The following is a 17,993-nucleotide window of genomic DNA, read 5'->3' on the forward strand; positions in this document are numbered from 1 at the left end:
ACATCATTTCGGTTTTTGATGTGAATCTTACTACACTAGACCGTATTTACTCGTCTGGTTGTTTGATTGCATTTAATTCTGAGGAATAAAATTAAGTATTTGTCTGATTATGAGAAGTTAGATATACAGGGGCTCTTAGGATATAAATTTCTCGAGTGAGAGCACGCATTAACCTCTCTTCCTCTGAGGAGGTTGAGGCTGTTAGCAGGGGCTGCTGGGCAGAGCAGTCCCAACCTACCATGTTCCAGCCCCTCATTCTGGGGGCCTCACTTATCTTACTCCGCAGAGTCTAGAGTCAGAGTGGCGCTCCCAGGCCAAAGGCTTCTAGCAGAAGACGGGTCTGCGGACCGTCGTTCTCGCTGGATAGTCTTCGTCGTAAACGTTCTGACGCCTGAGGCCTAGGACTGTTTTAGGGCCAGCTCCCTCTGGGGAAGAGCGGTGTACACTGCATTACACGGTGCCCGTCTCTCCTCAGTGCCCTCAGGAGGTCGATTTGCCAACCCTACCGTGTTCCAGGGCACAGCGGTCTCCGGCGAGCGCTTCTCTCAGTTACCGCCCGGAAACGTAGCGGTACTAAGAGGCTTGCTACCTCTACGGAGGTATTTAGATGGGCTGTGGTCTAGTCTTCCTAGCAGACGACGTGGGTCTGAGGGCCGTCGTTTTCAATAGGAGACTTCAGCTATGAGGGTACTGATGCTGTGGCTCAGGACCTCGAAGGGCAGGCCCCCCTGCGGAAGAGAGGTTCACACCGCATTAACCCTGCCATGTTCCAGGGCGCAGAGGTCTCCGGCGAGCGCTTCTCTCAGTTACCGCCCGGAAACGTAGCGGTACTAAGAGGCTCGCTACCTCTACGGAGGTATCATGAGCAGCTGGCCATGTTTCGAGTTCTGAAAGACTTTCTCCCAGACCCAAGAGGTCACCATGTGTTGGTTCGCGCCGACGACACAGCGGTGGTCTCTTACATCAACCACCAGGGAGTTCTGCATTCGCGCCCTTTGTTCAAGCTGGCGCACCAGATACTTGTGTGGTTCCAGGGCAAACTCCTCTCGCTGAGAGCAGTTCACGTTCCTGGGCATCTCAATATGGGAGCAGACATCCTTTCGAGGCAGGGGCTGAGGCCCGGGAACATGTTCTGTTACACCAAATAATGATCTTTAAAATAGAATCATATGACCCCTTTAAAAAAAAGCAGTAGTATATGCACAGTAGACATGCAAGGTAGTCAAGCACATTTAACATAAATAAACATTTTAAAATGCCGAAAACCTAGTAACTCAGAACTGGCATGCTAAATGGAGTATTGCACTTTGCAAATGTAATAATTTTGATGTATTTGTAGCATGATTTGCCTAGTTACTTGAGTGCTAAATAAACGCTAAATCTGCTGGTTCAATCCCCTTTTAGTCCTAACACACATAAACAGAAGTTTCAGTTGTCAAAAGGTTTTAAAGGCTTTGATGTGTTAAGCAGCTCTTAAACTAAGTCAATCTAAACCCGCTGGCTCACTTCCTCTCAAAACTGACATCCGTCTGTGAAGCCCTTGGGGAAGAGCCTCAGAGTACGGTGGCTGATAAAGAGAAAGCATATGTCAACCATTACAAGTCATCCTGCGGCCCTGTGCTATACGCTAGCAGCAACAATGCTGCAACAAGCCTGAAGCGGAACAAGATTCAGAGTTGCAGAGGTCAGCTATAGCGTTTGTTTAGTTGCAACCTGCATTACCTCTCATCGGAGCTTGTTATCCCATCAAAACATAAAAATAATCGGCGATATTTCTAAAAAAAATAATAGCTGCTCATCATGGCTAGTGACTGACATCGGCTGGTGACAGGTGACAGCGACTGCTTCTTAATGACCCGCACAGGAGGTGGTGACAGTGCCCTGCAATTCAACACATTATCAATTACCACCCAAAATAAGTACAAATGCTTCACATGTTACATGCATTCATCATTATGCAGACAAAACCTGAAATCTGTTACTGTCTAACAGCTGAAGGAACTCATGTCGGAGGAGAGAACTGATATGAGGGCTAATTTAACGAGCAGATGTGTTCATCTGACAGCATGTGGCATATGGTAAATAAACAGACGGATTTTTTTTTTTTTTTAACATGTTGGTTTGAATGTGAAAAGCAGCCTGACACCTGTCGCTCGTTTATTCATACAGCACAGAATAAGCATCTTCGAACATGCAATTATCAGTGAGATCTGTTTTACACATAAATCATCCTTTGGTATGGATTTTATTAAAATGATTCAATTACAGTGAGCCACAGATGCACTGAAACAGTTTAAAATAATTAAATGGGTAAAATGAATGGATGAAAATGAATGAAAAATGATATATTTTTTAGTTAATGTTAATAATGAATACATAATTATACCACATTCTATCACTATTAATTAATAATATATTATGTTCATTTAACTTGAAATTACTAAATGTATCCGGTTACTCTCCTGTTCAAAAGTTTGAGGTCGGAAAGATTTGTAAATGTTTCAATTATTATTATTATTATTTTTAATGCAATAAGTCTCTTGTATTCACACCAAGGCTGCATTTATTTGATCAAAAATATAGTAAAAACAGTAAAATATTATGAGAATTTAAAATAATTATTTTCTATTTGAATATATTTTAACATTTAATTTATTTCTATGATGCAAAGCTGAATTTTCAGCATCATTACTCCTATTTCTAATATGCTGATTTGCTGCTCAAGAAATATTTATTATTATCAATGTTGAACAATATGAAATACTTTTGTTTCAGGATTATTTGATGAACAGTTCGAATAGGAAGCATTTATTTGAAATATATATTTTTTTACATTATCATTTTAATATTATAAATGTTGTTATTCTCCCTATTGATCAATTTAATGCATTCTTGCTGAATAAAAGTATGCATTTTCATAAAAAAATATTACCAACTCCAAAATTACAAATATATTTACTGTCACTTTGCTGAAAGAAAAGTATTAAGTATTTCTTTGACTTATTCTTAAAGTATTTCTATTAAAAAATAATAATAAAAAAGTTCCGACCCCACACTTTTAAAGAGTCGTGCATGTAGAAATTAACATGAACTTAAATTAACAAATGCTGTAAAAGTTGATAGATCATAACACTAAAGCATTATCTAACAAACTGAATGCTACATGCAATAAAACAAACATTACATTTTTCTTACATTTACACGACACAATAGGATGACTGGGATAAATAAAATCTAGTGCTCTTGTACCTTCAATTTATTATCAGCAGATTCGTCCTGTGCAGTGGTACAGATGGAAGTTGGTTTACGGTTTCTCCTTGCATCTCATATTTGTAGGTTGCTTTCAATAAACGTGTGACCTAAATTAATGAATTCAAATGTAAGTTGTTAGAGAAGGAACACAGCTCACACGTAAAGGATACTGACTGTGCATCAAAACATGCAACACTAATTACAATCGCACTAATACAATGATTGCAGTGCCTGAACAGCTGCTCAACAAATCACCTCGTGGTTGTGTGTCTTGTTTTAGCTGTTCTCTGGGCACAAATTAGTAAAATTAATCTGACGAAACATTCATTTGGAGACATTCTCAAAGGTGAAAACGATTAATAAATCACATTTTTTTGTATTTTGTACTTTAAGTCAAAGCAAAGTCAGGGTAAGTCTGTAGCAATTATAATTAGCTTAATTTCTTCCTCACTTAACATATTATAGACATCCACCTGAGTAAATATGCATGTTTTAGGACATCTTCAGGTTTGGACTAAATGACAAATGCACACACACAAACCTCATTGTGCTTTGCTGATAACTTTTTAAATGCATCCTGTAATTAATTCGCACAGCTGGAAGAGACGGTTTACTTACAGACAAGACCAAACAGCTCCGTGTCAACAAAAGCTGCAGGTCACAGAGTGTCTGTGTGTTAGATAAAGGTCTGTATGAGTGCTCTCACCTCGCTGAAGCTCTCATTCAGTGAAGGGAATCCTATCGATCATATCAATCCATTTGGAAAGCTCAGCTGGTGGGTAAGAGGTTCCCAGCATGAGCCTGGAGAATATTTGTCCATGCACTTCACTAATTCATATTGTGATCAGAGACATAGACTTGCATGCAAGGTTACCAGCGTGACGGAAAAAATAATGAGAAATTCTGTTGTAGATCAGGGAACACGGACAGCATGAGAATTCATTAAACACTCAATTTGTTATGATATAGGTATGACCAAAGCTGTGCCCAGATACGGGAGGGAGGGATGGATGGATGGATGGACGGAGCCAAGTAAAATATGTTCCTGGATCAACATTACGGTCCAAAAATATAGACTAAACTTAATACCTACCCATAATTTATTCCTAAAATCAGTGTGAAATGATAGAAGCACCTAACCCTGATCAGAAGCCTAAAACAGACATTTCCTGAAAAGTTATCCCTCAATTCTGATTGGTTAATTGGAATGTTGTTCCAGGATAAACAAGGACGTTGATCCAGGAACATGTTGTACTTGGTGAAATCACGGTCCAGACAGACAGAAAAGTCACCCACTTTAAAATAATCATATTTTGTTTCTTTGCAGCCTGAAATGAAGATGGACACAGTTTTTGTTTTATCCAGCTGTATTTACTCAGTGCAACTTATAACTTCGAAGTGAAAAAAGAACAACGTTCGGGGAAAAAAAATAAAAATAAATAACAGAATCACTGAGTTGGAAAAAGGATCACCCCCTTGTGGCAGTATTTTGTTGAACGGAACACCCCCTTGTGGCAGTATTTTGTTGAACAACCTTTTGCTTTAATTACAGCCTTCAGTCTGTTGGGATTTATCTCTGTCTCTACTAACTTTGCACATTCAGACTTTGCAATACTTGCCCACTCTTCTTTGCAGAACTGCTCAAGTTCAGTTCAACTTGATGGTGAGCGTTTGTGGACTGCAGTCTTCAAGTCATTCCACAGATTTTCAGTGGGGTTTAAGTCTGGTTTCTGAGTAGGTCATGCATTCACCTTTTTCTCCTTCAAACACGGTGTCAGTTTAGTTGTGTGCTTTGGGTCATTGTGATGTTGGAAGGTAAACCTTCTTTCTATTGACAACTTTCTGGCAGAGGGCAGCAGATTTTTCTCAAGAGTTTGATGGTATTTTGCTCCATCCATTTTCCCTTCTATCCTGACAAGTGCTCCAGTCCCTGCTGCAGAGAAACACCTCATAACAGGATATGACCTCCTCCATATTTTACTGCAGGAATGCTGTTATTTGGATGGTGAGCTGTATTGGATTTGCGTCAGATGTATCGTTTGGTGTTGAGGCCAAATAATTCAATTTTAGTCTCACCTGCCTCAGAATCTTAAGGTGCGTTTTGTCAAAGCTCAGTCGTGACTGCATGTGGTCTTTCTTGAGGAGTGACTTTTTCTTGCAACCCTCCCAAACAAGCCACATTTGTGGAGAATTTGTGATATTGTTGTCACATGCACACAATGACCACTCTTTGTCATAAATTCCTGCAGCTGCTTCAGAGTTCCTGAAGGCCTCTTGGTCGCCTCTCTGACCAGTTTCCGCGGCTCTTTCATCCAGTTTGGATTGACGTCCTGATCCAGGGAGGGTCTGTGTTGTACCAAATACCTTCCACTTCTTAATAATAGACTTCACGGTGCTTCTAGGGATTGATAAAGTCTTTAATTTTTTTCTCCTGACTTGTGCCCGTCCACAACTTTATCCCGGAGATCTTTTGACAGTGTCTTGCCACCCATAGTTGATTGTTTGCTTCAGTTGCACTACCAAAGACTGAAATGCTCCAGGAAAGCTCTTTTCATGCTGAGCTAATCAAAATGAGCACAGCTGATCACGGTTGAAAGTCTGACTTTGTGTGCCATTAAGATGATTAGCTACACCCGAGTTTACAAGTAATGTTTAGGAGGAGGGTGATTCTTTTTCCAACTCAGTGATTGTTTTTAGCTTTTTTTTCTCGGACATGTTGGTGTTATATCTTTCACTTGGATGTTATAAGTTGCACTGAGTAAATACAGCTGGATAAAACAAAAACTGTGTCCATCTTCATTTCATGCTGCAAAGCAACACAATGTGATTATTTTAAACAGGGGTGATTCTTTTCTATACCCACTGTAGATAGACAATGACAGACAGATTGATCGATCTTAATCCTACAACTTTCTAACTTAAAGGCTTTTTTGTAACCTTTTGTAACCTTTTTTGTAACCTTAACCAGTATATATATATATATATATATATATATATATATATATATATATATATATATACTGTATATATACATACACATACAAATACATACAGTATATTGTCTGAGTGGACATTAAACGCAGAGAATGTCTCTGGGGCTACTTTCATCTCTATTTCAACCAGACAGAAAGTGACACTATAATAAACTTCAAATATTTTACGTTACACAGATTGTAAATTAGTATAGCAACCTTCCTCCTCACTTCTTGCTTTTATGACTATGGCCATGTGATAGTTGTTCTTGCAGACTGCTATAGTATAGCTCCATTCTCGAGGGACCAAAGTGGTTCCATACCAGTCGAGCAGCTAACAACCGTTCCAAATTTCCAGTGAAGAAACCTATTAAGGGCAAGTCATGCATAGTTGATTGAGCGTCTCGTGCGAGGGGCCGGTACGACGGTGGGATTGCTCAGAGGAACTGATACACTCTCCCACTGTGGATGAGTCTCGCTCATTTCTGGGTCAGTCGGCGCACAGTTCTTTCCTGCTAGTCATTTACAGAGGACGTGGAACAGGAATCCGTAACATCTTTGTAGGGCAGGATGTCAGAACATGTTGACTATTCTGCTGGGAGAAAAATAAAAATATTCACTCTTCATAAAATATATAATTGGGTGCATAATGGATGGATGGACAGACTGGTGGGTGGAGAGATGGATAGTCAGATGGATGGAGGTCAACGTAAAGGTGGATGGAGGGATAGAAAAATGGACAGGTGGATGGATGGAGGGATAGATAGATCAGTGTAGGCAGATAGAACAATAGATAGCTAAATAATGACTGAACTACAAACAGAAAGATCGATGTGCAGAATGACAGAACAATAGACAGAACAATTGAGTGATGCATCCACCCATAGAAAAAAATGACAGAAGAAAAGTTAAACGATCACACAATAGAAAGAATAGAAAGAACAAACAAATGACAGAAAGAGTAATAAAACAATAGATAGTGATCAAACCACAGATAGAACGATAGACAGAATCACAGAGAACCACTGAATGATCAAAGATAGAATGATCAAACAAACGACAGACAGACGGACAGACAGACAGACAGACAGACAGACAGACAGACAGACAGACAGACAGACAGATAGACAGATAGATAGATAGATAGATAGATAGATAGATAGATAGATAGATAGATAGATAGATAGATAGATAGATAGATAGATAGATGGACGGGCGGACGGACGGACGGATGGATGGATGGATGGAATGGACAATAGAATGAACAAACTAGCAAAAGAGATAGATAGATAGATAGATAGATAGATAGATAGATAGATAGATAGATAGATAGATAGATAGATAGATAGATAGATAGATGGACGGGCGGACGGACGGACGGACGGATGGATGGATGGAATGGACAATAGAATGAACAAACTAGCAAAAGACAAACACAGAACTATCCAACCATAGATAGAACGTTAGAATGATTTAACGATCGAGTGATAGATTGATGAATAGAAAGAACATTGAAACAATCAAACAATGATAGAACGATAGAACAAACTAAATAAAAAAATGATAGAAAGAGCAATAAAATGATAGAATGCTGAAACGATGGAAGGATGGACAGAAAGATATAATGATGAAATGATAAACAGACATAGACAGGCAGAACTACAGATAGAAACAGAGACAGACAGACAGAACAAATGATGAACGACAGATAGAACGAACAATAAAATGATAGACAGAATGCTCAGACGATACATAGAATGAGGGAATCCAAGAGAGAATGATCAAACCATTGACAGAACGATAGAAACAATAGAAAGAACGATAGAACTACAGAACAGTAGATAGAAAGGCAGAATTAAAGAAAGAACAATAGAAAAAATAGAGATAAAACAATAGAATGAACGAAATAATGAAAGCTAGAAGTTAGAAAAATAGAAAGAACCAAAAGAAAAATATATAGAACAATAGATACAATGACAGAAAGAACGATAGAAAGATCAACAGAAGGATAGAAAGAACCGTAAAAGAATGATCTAAAGATACACAGAATATCAGAACGATCAAACCATGGGCAGAACGATAAAAACAACAGAAAGAATGATAGAAAGATCGAACCATATAGATAGAACTACAGAATGATAGATAGAATGACAGACAGATAGATAGAATGATAAAAAATAATAGAAAGAACGATAGAAAGAGTGATGCAATGAACGACAGATTTTGATTGACTCCTAGAGGACTTGACCTCAATCCACCTCCAAATTCTGACCTTTGACCCTTTCCTCTTCTGCCCTTCCTCTCTCAGCTCCATCACGCTGTCAGTGGAGGGCTGTTATTTGAGTGGTGCGCGGACGGGACGCTCTGCCAAGGACAGCAGCTCAGGAGTGGCACAGCACCCGCTCAAGCATGAAATCACCTCTCCTCACTTTAAAGGGCTAACATGGTTTTTTAATGACGAGCCAATATCTTTCATACACAAAATATGCTCAATGGCTCCATTCTTTTTAATGCATATTTAAAGCTGGTAGGGGGTGCAGGCCCGTAACAAGATTAATGGCACGATCACACTGAGACGCTGAGTCTGGGCTCTGCCTGATTACATTTAAAACCTTTTAAAGAGCTCGGGACTTTCTTAATAAAACCACTGCTTTTGATGAATCTCGGAATAAACAGTGTCTGTGCTTTACATTAGCTACACGCTTTAGTGAATAGGACTTCAGCTCATTTGTGGTGGAGAAATTGAACACAGCCATGGTAAGTAAGTAAAGCAGAATGCATTGAACCACAAATACTCACTTACAAACACTAAACTGGTATCACCGCAGTAGTGGACCTTACAATGACAGTAAATAGTAGAGGTCTACAAATAGTCAATGTTATTGCAGATATTGATATAAAAGGTAATTGCGATTTTTTTTTCATCTCACAATTCAAACTTTTTTCCCCCTTCGCAATTCTTTATTTCTCACAATTCAGACTTTTTTTTCCTTCAGAAAATTATTTTTTGGCCACATAATTGCGAAATCTGACTTTCTTTTTTCATAATTTTGTGTTTATATCCCGGTTCTGACTTTTTTCACTGCATTATTTTACATCTCGCACTTCAGTTTTTTTTTCTGCCACAGAATAAAAAAAAAAAAAAAGGTAATTTTATCTCACAATTCTAACTTTTCCTTGCATTTTTTTTCTCCGAATATATCTCACAATTCAAGCTTTTTTTAAATTCATAATTCATTTTGTCTCATAATTGCAAGACATATTCTTAGAATTCTAAGATATAAACTTCTATAGAATTCGGACTTTCTCATAATTCTGAGTTTATATCGCAGTTCTGAATTTTTCTCAGAATTCTGAGTTTGCAACGGAATAAAAAAATAAAAAGGTAATTGATACTTTTTAACTCTCAATTCTGACTTTTCCTTGCAATTATGAATTAACATATTAGTTAACAATTCTGACTTTTTTCACAGAATTGTGAGTTTATATCTTGTAATTTTGCGAATCTCACAATTCTGAGTTTATAAAACTTTTTTCTGAGAAAAAAAGGCCAAATTGTGAGAAAATAAAAACTGAATTAAATAAATATAAAAAGTTGCAGTTACCTTTTTTATCCTGCTTAAACTTCCATATGATGCGGAAAAATAATCAAATACATACATACATTTTTAATTAATCTTTTAAATATTACATTTATAATGTTTAATACTATTTCTAAATAAAAATTGTATTATTGAAAATTAAATGACAATTTTACAATTGTACAACAATTTTATTAAATTCTTAGACCCCCTTGTACAAAAAGCATTGATTACAAATCAAAATATAAATTATATGTAGACAGTAGTTGCTCTGAATATTGAGATGTACAAAAAATATATATTTTTTTTTTTACAAAAATCTCTCAAAATTCACTCGAAAATATTTCTATAATAGAAATGTGATATTTGCCAATGTTGAAAATGGCCAAAATAATAATAATTATATGTGGGCTTGTCCACTTTAAAAGCATATCACTTCAATACCAGTATTGCATCCATCCTGCAGGTCATACCTTAGCTGAAGGTAAAGCTTGTCTTGAGGAAAGCTTTGCTTTCAATTACCTTTAATAATTAAGATGCAGCCTTCTCAAGGTTTCCATATAATAAATTGCCTGTTCATCTCTGCCTTTACACTTAATCCTGTTTCTTGTTTTGCTCTCTTATAAACTCATGCTTAATCAGAGCAATCCCTCAGCCCAGAGGGCCGAGCTGACCGGCACAAACAGTACATTCACATTCTTGACAAAACATGACGACTTCTGACTGTGCCGTAATGGATCTAATGGAGCTCCCCTGTTGCTCTCTTGCCTGACTGTGCCAATGATGGACATTGTTGTTGTGTGACAATACATGACCCACTGGAGCGCAGGGGTCTGTGCTCCGATAGATGGAGAATTACAGCTATGACTCAGCTGTAATTAAAAGCACTTTTTCGAGACACCTGCTAGTGGTTTTTGATGGTGAGTCTAATAAGGTTAGATGGAGCATTTTTCTGTTCAGAAATTTCAGACAATACTATTGTTTTGCAATATAGACATACACGATTTATTTTTGATTCGATCAATTCATCTATTTCCTGTATCGGGTCGTTGGCTCTGTATAGAGGTGTTTCATGATTCATGCTTGAACAAGACAAGAGATATTTAATATACCCAGAAAAGCACACAGATTATATATAAGGAGTTTTCCTAAAATGGATTTAGAATCAACTATCAGTACAGAAACTAACTTGCCAACAAGAGAACTAATACGAACAAAAAAAGGAACATTCTAAGATTTCACTCACTAGAGCCACACTGTTCCAAATTCGAACCAGTACATGATGCTTTATAGCAGTGAAAAAAAAAAAAAAAATATATATATATATATTTTTTTTTATTGTTTTTTTTTTTTGACAAGACTCTTATAAATTAAGCAATGCACACTGTTATCACACTAATTAAAGCACCCTTTTATGGAAGCCCGTTTCCGCCACTGAATAAAAAATAAAAAAGGTAATTGCGACTTTTTATCTCGCAATTCTGAATTTTTTTCTCAGAATTGCGTGATACAAACTCACAATTCTGACTTTTTTTCTCAGAATTGTGTGATATAGGCCCTAAACTCGCAATTGTGAGTTAAAACAGAGCCAGCCATACTGCTTGCAACTCGAGGCAGTTGATATGCCACTGCAGTCGGGGCTGCATTCCCACTGCACATGGCACCCCAGCCGGCATTGGCTTGTTTAGTTAACACTCGAAGGGGATTGGGCTCTCGGCGAGATCCCAATTCGTCAGTCACTGACGTAACGTAGAACGTGACTGACTGAATGGGAACTGCGAGATATAAACTCACAATTCTGACTTTTTTTTCCTCAGAATTGCGAGTTTATATCTCGCAATTCTGACTTTATAACACGCACTTGTGAGTTATAGAGTCAGAATTGTGAGATATAAACTCACAATTCTGAGAACATATCAGTCTTTTCAACCCGATATCATGAAAGTGCGTATAAATAGCAGAATTGCGAGTTTATATCTCGCAATTCTGACTTTATAACACGCACTTGTGAGTTATAGAGTCAGAATTGTGAGATATAAACTCACAATTCTGAGAACATATCAGTCTTTTCAACCCGATATCATGAAAGTGCGTATAAATAGCACGCCAAATAAAAACGAAAACTCGTGGTATTGATACACAAAAATGGACTTTGGCGTGTATATGCTACGCTATGGGTAGGTTTAGGGTTGTGGGGTAGATGCGTATCATATGTATGCGAATACTGCGTATCATATGCACGCCAACAAATTTCGTATCATATGAATGCGAAAACTGCGTATTATATGCACGCCAAACACATGCGTATCATATGCATGCCAAAGTCCGTTTTTGCGTATCAATACCACGAGTTTTCATTTTTATTTGGCGTACTATTAATACGCATTTTCATGAGACTGGGCTCGTCTTTTTCACCACTCAAAATTGGACTTTAACTCGCAATTGCGTGTTATAAAGTCAGAATTGTGAGTTTATATCACGCAATTCTGAGAAAAAAAGTCAGAATTGTGAGTTTATATCTCGCAATTCTAACTTTATAACTCGCAATTGTGAGTTTATATCACGCAATTCTGTGAAAAAAAGTCAGAATTCTGAGATTAAATGTCGCAATAACCTTTTTTTAATTTTTATTCAGTGGCAGAAACGGGCTTCTATAACCTTTGCCCCAAATATATTAATTAAAATACAATTTAAATAAATAAATAAATAAATAAATAACAAAAAATAAAAAGGAAAAATAACCAAAGAAAAAAATTTAAAATGAAATATTTTGTTTCTACATTAAATTATTTAGATTTTATTTTCTACAAGCTATAGTACAATACTGTTATATGTATTATTTATTTAAATATTTTTTATGTTAATCAAATTCTTATTTAATTATTTAAATTACTTATTTAATCTTATCTTTATTTATGTATTTATTTAGTTTTATTTATTTATTCATTTATCAATATTTTTACAGTTTTTCTATAAACTGTTATTTTGCTTTTGTACTCACTACAGTAATATGCATTTTTACTTACACTTATGCACTTATTTTTAATGTAGAATGTACTTATTTTAATATTTAAATAATTTTTACGTTAATCTAATTATTTATTTAATTCAATAATTAAAAGTATTTAGGTTTTTCTGTAAACTTTGTCAATTTTGCTTTTTACTCACTACAGAAATGAAAAAGAAAAGAAAAGTTATATGTACTTATTTTTCATACATACTGTTTTTCTGTCAACTTTTCAAAGGACCCCTAGCACTCCTTGTTTGGGATCCAGTCTGAAAACCCCTGCTGTAGAGCACTATTATACTATTATAATAGTTACTGAAATCTATATTTAAATGTATAACGAGTCCCGTTTCTAATTGTAAGCACTCATATGAATATATCAAAGAATAATGTTCAGAAAGATGCAGCTCATCTCTCTTCTGCAAATGGAGGAATAGTTGTCTCCCAAAATGCAAAGGTAGCATCCAAATTAGGACAGCCACAAGCTCTGTTATGCATACAAATATAGTCTGCCCTGCAATCTCTGCATCTATTATTTTCTCACACTCCACAGAGTGCTGTCTGGATATTCAGCGATGTCAGATTTAGCTCAGGGTTAAGTGCTACTATTCTGCCAATCTGTCCAGAAAAGCCTGTCTGCTTTCTGCATTAACAGCAAGAGTGTGTACGAGAGAGAGAGAGAGAGAGAGAGGTCTTAGTAGCCAAATGAGACGCTGTAAAATCCCATTAGACCTCTCTCTGTCTCACTCTCTCTCTCCGTCCGGTCCTGACAGGAAAAGTCCATTAAAACAGAGCAGCTGACAGATTATATTTCACTGTACAAACCAAAAGGACATTATTCCTGGATTACCGAATTTAACTGAAGTCATTATGTGACTAAATGTTTAGATTTAGCAAGACATAAGATCACAAGAAGATGGAATATTGCAGTCTGGCCTTCCTGGACATGTTTTGACATTAAAGAAGTCTACTATGCTTCTGTGCATGCTATGATCAAAGAGAGTGATACGAAAAAGTGAAATGTGTGCATTGTGATCAATTAGCTCAACAAAAAAGATAAAACATTTGAAAAAAGAAAATGTACTGTTAATTTTCTGCCAAAACATTATTGATTAATTTTACAGACATTTTTTCTAAAACAAAACAACGAGGTGCAAAATTCAAAGCACAGGTAAAACACCTGTAAAATAAATATGAAAAATGCCTTCATATTTAAACAGCATATAGCGTTCCTATTATGCCTATATATATTTTTAAACAAAGTTCTGCTCATAAATACCCACTACAAATAAAAACAACATATTATAAAAGACTGTGTTTTTTATTGGCTCAGCCCCAAGGAAATATATATTTAATTTAACATTATTATATTAATTTAATACGACTTATGAGCATATTCCAAAATAAATTAATTAATTAATTAATAAAATGAAATGAATTGAAATGAAATGAAAGTATAGATGTTAAAAAAATTTCAAATCTTAAATTTTAAATATGTAAAATTTTCAAATTTGCAATAGCTCTAGAGGAGAGTTATTTTTGTATTATTTATATACTATTACAGTTTTTATTTTTCATATATATATATATATACACTTACTCCTTCAGTGCAAGCCTATTTTAGATCTGATCACTGAAAAAATAAATTGCACAAAAGCATAAATTATGAAGTGAGTTACATGCCAATATTTAATATTTACCGTTTAATAGTCATTTATATTTAATAGTAATAGAGAAGCTTGTCTCGGCCATGACACCTGAATAAACAGACTTTGTTTTTGTTTTCCCCCCTGTATTCATTATCCATGACTCTCATTCTGCACTCTCAGCTATTTTGCAGTCTCGATATTGTTGTGGTGCCGTAAATGCTGTCCTCCATTGTGTTACTGAGATGGGTGCGCTGATTTCATAGTCAAATTTTGTGCACAGAGGAGAGAGGAGCAAAATCAATCCAGAATGCATTGTAAGCACACTCCACGGTACATAGCAATGTGGAGAAATGCTTTGAATGGAGAGAATTTAATGAATAGTGCGGTGCAGTATTGGACACAAAAGCTCCACAACAACAACAACATTTATAATGAGACGTTAAAAAAACGCTCGAGTCCATGTGATTGTGTGTGCTGTTTAGTTTGACTCCTGAAGTGTTTTAACCTCGATTTGGAGTCACACATACTTACAACTGCAGCTATAGAGACTAAAACACATTCATTGTCTTCCAAAAGAATGAGCAGATTGTGGCTCAATCACACACATACAAACCAGAGAAAGATTTCATTACTCAGAGGTTGCTCTTTTAGCTTTAACTTAATGTATTTCTTACAATGTGAAAAATATCCTATCAAATGTACGGTTAAGCACTGGCAGCTGTGCTCACCAGAAATCCACTGTAAAAATACAGTGACGGTATTTACGGTGCTATCAAGACACTTGGGGTGCCGAATCAATATATTGTGATTAAGAATTGCAATTCTACAAGTTGAAATTCATTATTTCATTTGAGAACGTCCTAATTCATCATATTTTTCTCAATTTTATTTCCAAAGTAAAAATAGTGATAACAGTGATGCAACAAATGATGACCATAAAGAGAGTTTTCACTTAACCAAAAACTGGAAATAGAATTAATTTAATAATCAATTAATTCATTAATAATAAACAATTAATACTGAGTTATATATAACAGTTTAAACTGCACATGAGGCAGTTTTTTTCATCACTCTTTTTCTATAATTTTGTTCTACTCCAATTTGTTGTCGAAACATAAACATTTAATGACAAACATGTTAAGCAAATATATAATGAATATGTAATACAGTGCATATATTTAGCAAAATCATCCTCTGTAGTTTTTTTGGTTACACTATTTTAAGGTGTCCTTGTTACAGTGTAATAATGCATTTAAGTACTTATTAATATTAATTAACTACATGTACTTATGGTTAGGGTTAGGATTAGGGTTTGGCTTATAGGGTTACTTGCATGTAATTATGCATAATTTATTGTTATTATAATAGTAAGTACATGTAACGTGTAACAAGGGCACCTTAAAATAAAGTGTTACCGTTTTTTTTCTTCTTCAAGTTTATGAAAATGATTTAACTGAGGTAAAAGGTTGGATCATTAAAATGAAAATTTGGTCAATGATTTTTATAAGAAAAGACTCAAATAAACCAATTCAATACAAATTATTATAGATTCTGTGATAATAATAAAAATGGTAATTAAGCTATGCTTATTTACAGTAACTTCTAAAATCTACTGGAAATACCAAAACCATTCTCTCTGTGTCTCTCTGTGTGTGTGTGTGTGTGTGTGTGTGTGTGTGTGTGTGTGTGAGCACTAAGGTATGAGAGGCTGTACTGTGAATAAGTCGCAGCTGAAGAGTGTTGTTAGGCACGTTGTTAGGGTCGTCGGATAATTCGCGATACAGCACACCTCGAGTACCTTTATTGCTTTCATTAAACGGTTACCACACAGTATTGATGTTACTTTTTTTTTTTTGTAAATTCATTAAATGCTATCCTTCCGTTAAAAAAATCACTCCTGACAGTGAGCACAAATATGTACAGTATATGACAGTGACAGTAAATGGCAAGAGAATGTTCCTAGGTGTAACATGCCTCATCTTATGGAGCTCAAATTCTCATCCGCTGTCATTTGTTTTTAACACCATATATGATATTTTCTCACACGCATCCAACTGCTTATCTCTCAGCATGAGAAGAGAGAAAAGAGAGGTTATTTTTACTGGGGAAGGGCATGGCCTCAAAATTAAAGTTGAATGACATAACATAACGCCAGCAGGGGTCACTCATAATTCATCACATAAATAATAAACAGTTAATTTTGCTGAAATACATAATACAACGAAAAGTTTTGATGCTATATTGATTGTTTATGTTGCACACACACACACACACACACACACACACACATATATATATATATATATATATATATATATATATATATATATATATATATATATATATATATTCAGAAACAACTGAATCATTATTGAGATACTGAAATTTTTTTTTTCTATATCATTAGCGAACAATGAACTGACCTGAAACTTCAACTAAAGACATCTCTGGTTCAGATCACTGTGTTTTTCTAAGAAATCAAAAGAAAATAGAGACTGTGCAGGTCTATACTGAGAGGTTTTGTGGCTACAACAATGAAAACGTTCACCTGAATGGAGCAGCTTCCAGCGTGCTGTGCTTTCAAACAGCCTTCAGTCCATTCAGCAAAGCTGTTTCTGATGGAAATCACACAAGCACAATGAAATAAAAGCATTTATTCAAAGTCACCCGCCCCAGAAACCCTTAGTTAGATCAGTCAGAAGGCTAAGCGTGCATTTCACAAAAACATGTCACTTTTCACTTAAAAAAACAAACAAACAAAAAAAACTAATTATATTATGCATAAAGAAAATGAAAAAATTTTTTTTATTGAGACTGTTAATATTTATTTTTCACTTTCATGAAAGTTAAACATGTTTTCCTCTCAAATTCTCATCACGGTGTGCTCTGATTTGAGTTTTTTGGTAATTACCACATTATTTTCATTAGTGATTATCATGGTGTCATTACATCTAAATCAGCTTAAAGTCTGTACAACAAATACTATAATAAGGTATAAATATCTGATAACATTATTTTACCACAATAGAGCAATGAGGAAGATATATTTTTGTGTGGTAGTAATGCAATGCAAACTTCCATAAAGCTATTGTCAAAATGCAAATGTATAATGCCAAAATATAATCTCTTACCTCTTTATTTAGATTTTGAGCTGAAATATGTCTCAGGCGTGTTCTTGACAGGTTTAGCGGTTTCACTCCTAAAGGGAGATGAATGTCTTCATGCAGCAGACATCGTTATTTACAGTCACACCATCAAGAACAAAGTCAGCACAAACACTGCCACTGCATCCCGGGTTCCCTCTCTGTCTCTCAGCTGCATGCATGTATCTCTCTATAACGCTCATGTGACACCTCAAATTCAGTGTTTGTTCCATTTACATGATCAGCAAGGCCCCTGCAAAGTCTGTACTAAACAAGCAGATGAATGTTTCAGAGATCAAATTACAAAAAGAACAAGATAAATGAGCTCAAGAACTCAAGACCTCAAAAATCACTGTTATTCCTGTTACTGTATATGCAGGGTGATCTCA

At 35.7% G+C, this 17,993-nt stretch overlaps 1 long non-coding RNA gene across 1 annotated transcript; it reads right to left on the reverse strand.

The window, feature by feature from the left end:
- Positions 1–1,730: 1,730 nt before the first annotated feature.
- Positions 1,731–17,750, reverse strand: LOC107554576 (uncharacterized). Its single transcript, XR_001605067.1, has 5 exons — positions 17,593–17,750; positions 17,010–17,076; positions 6,456–6,816; positions 3,250–3,359; positions 1,731–1,881 (listed from the first exon to the last, which is right to left on the reverse strand). It is a non-coding gene; the product is annotated as an uncharacterized lncRNA (long non-coding RNA).
- Positions 17,751–17,993: the final 243 nt, after the last annotated feature.

The sequence above is a fragment of the Sinocyclocheilus grahami genome, unplaced genomic scaffold (assembly GCF_001515645.1).
Source record: "Sinocyclocheilus grahami isolate Dianchi unplaced genomic scaffold, SAMN03320097.WGS_v1.1 scaffold507.1, whole genome shotgun sequence".
NCBI classification, from domain to species: Eukaryota; Metazoa; Chordata; class Actinopteri; order Cypriniformes; family Cyprinidae; genus Sinocyclocheilus; species Sinocyclocheilus grahami.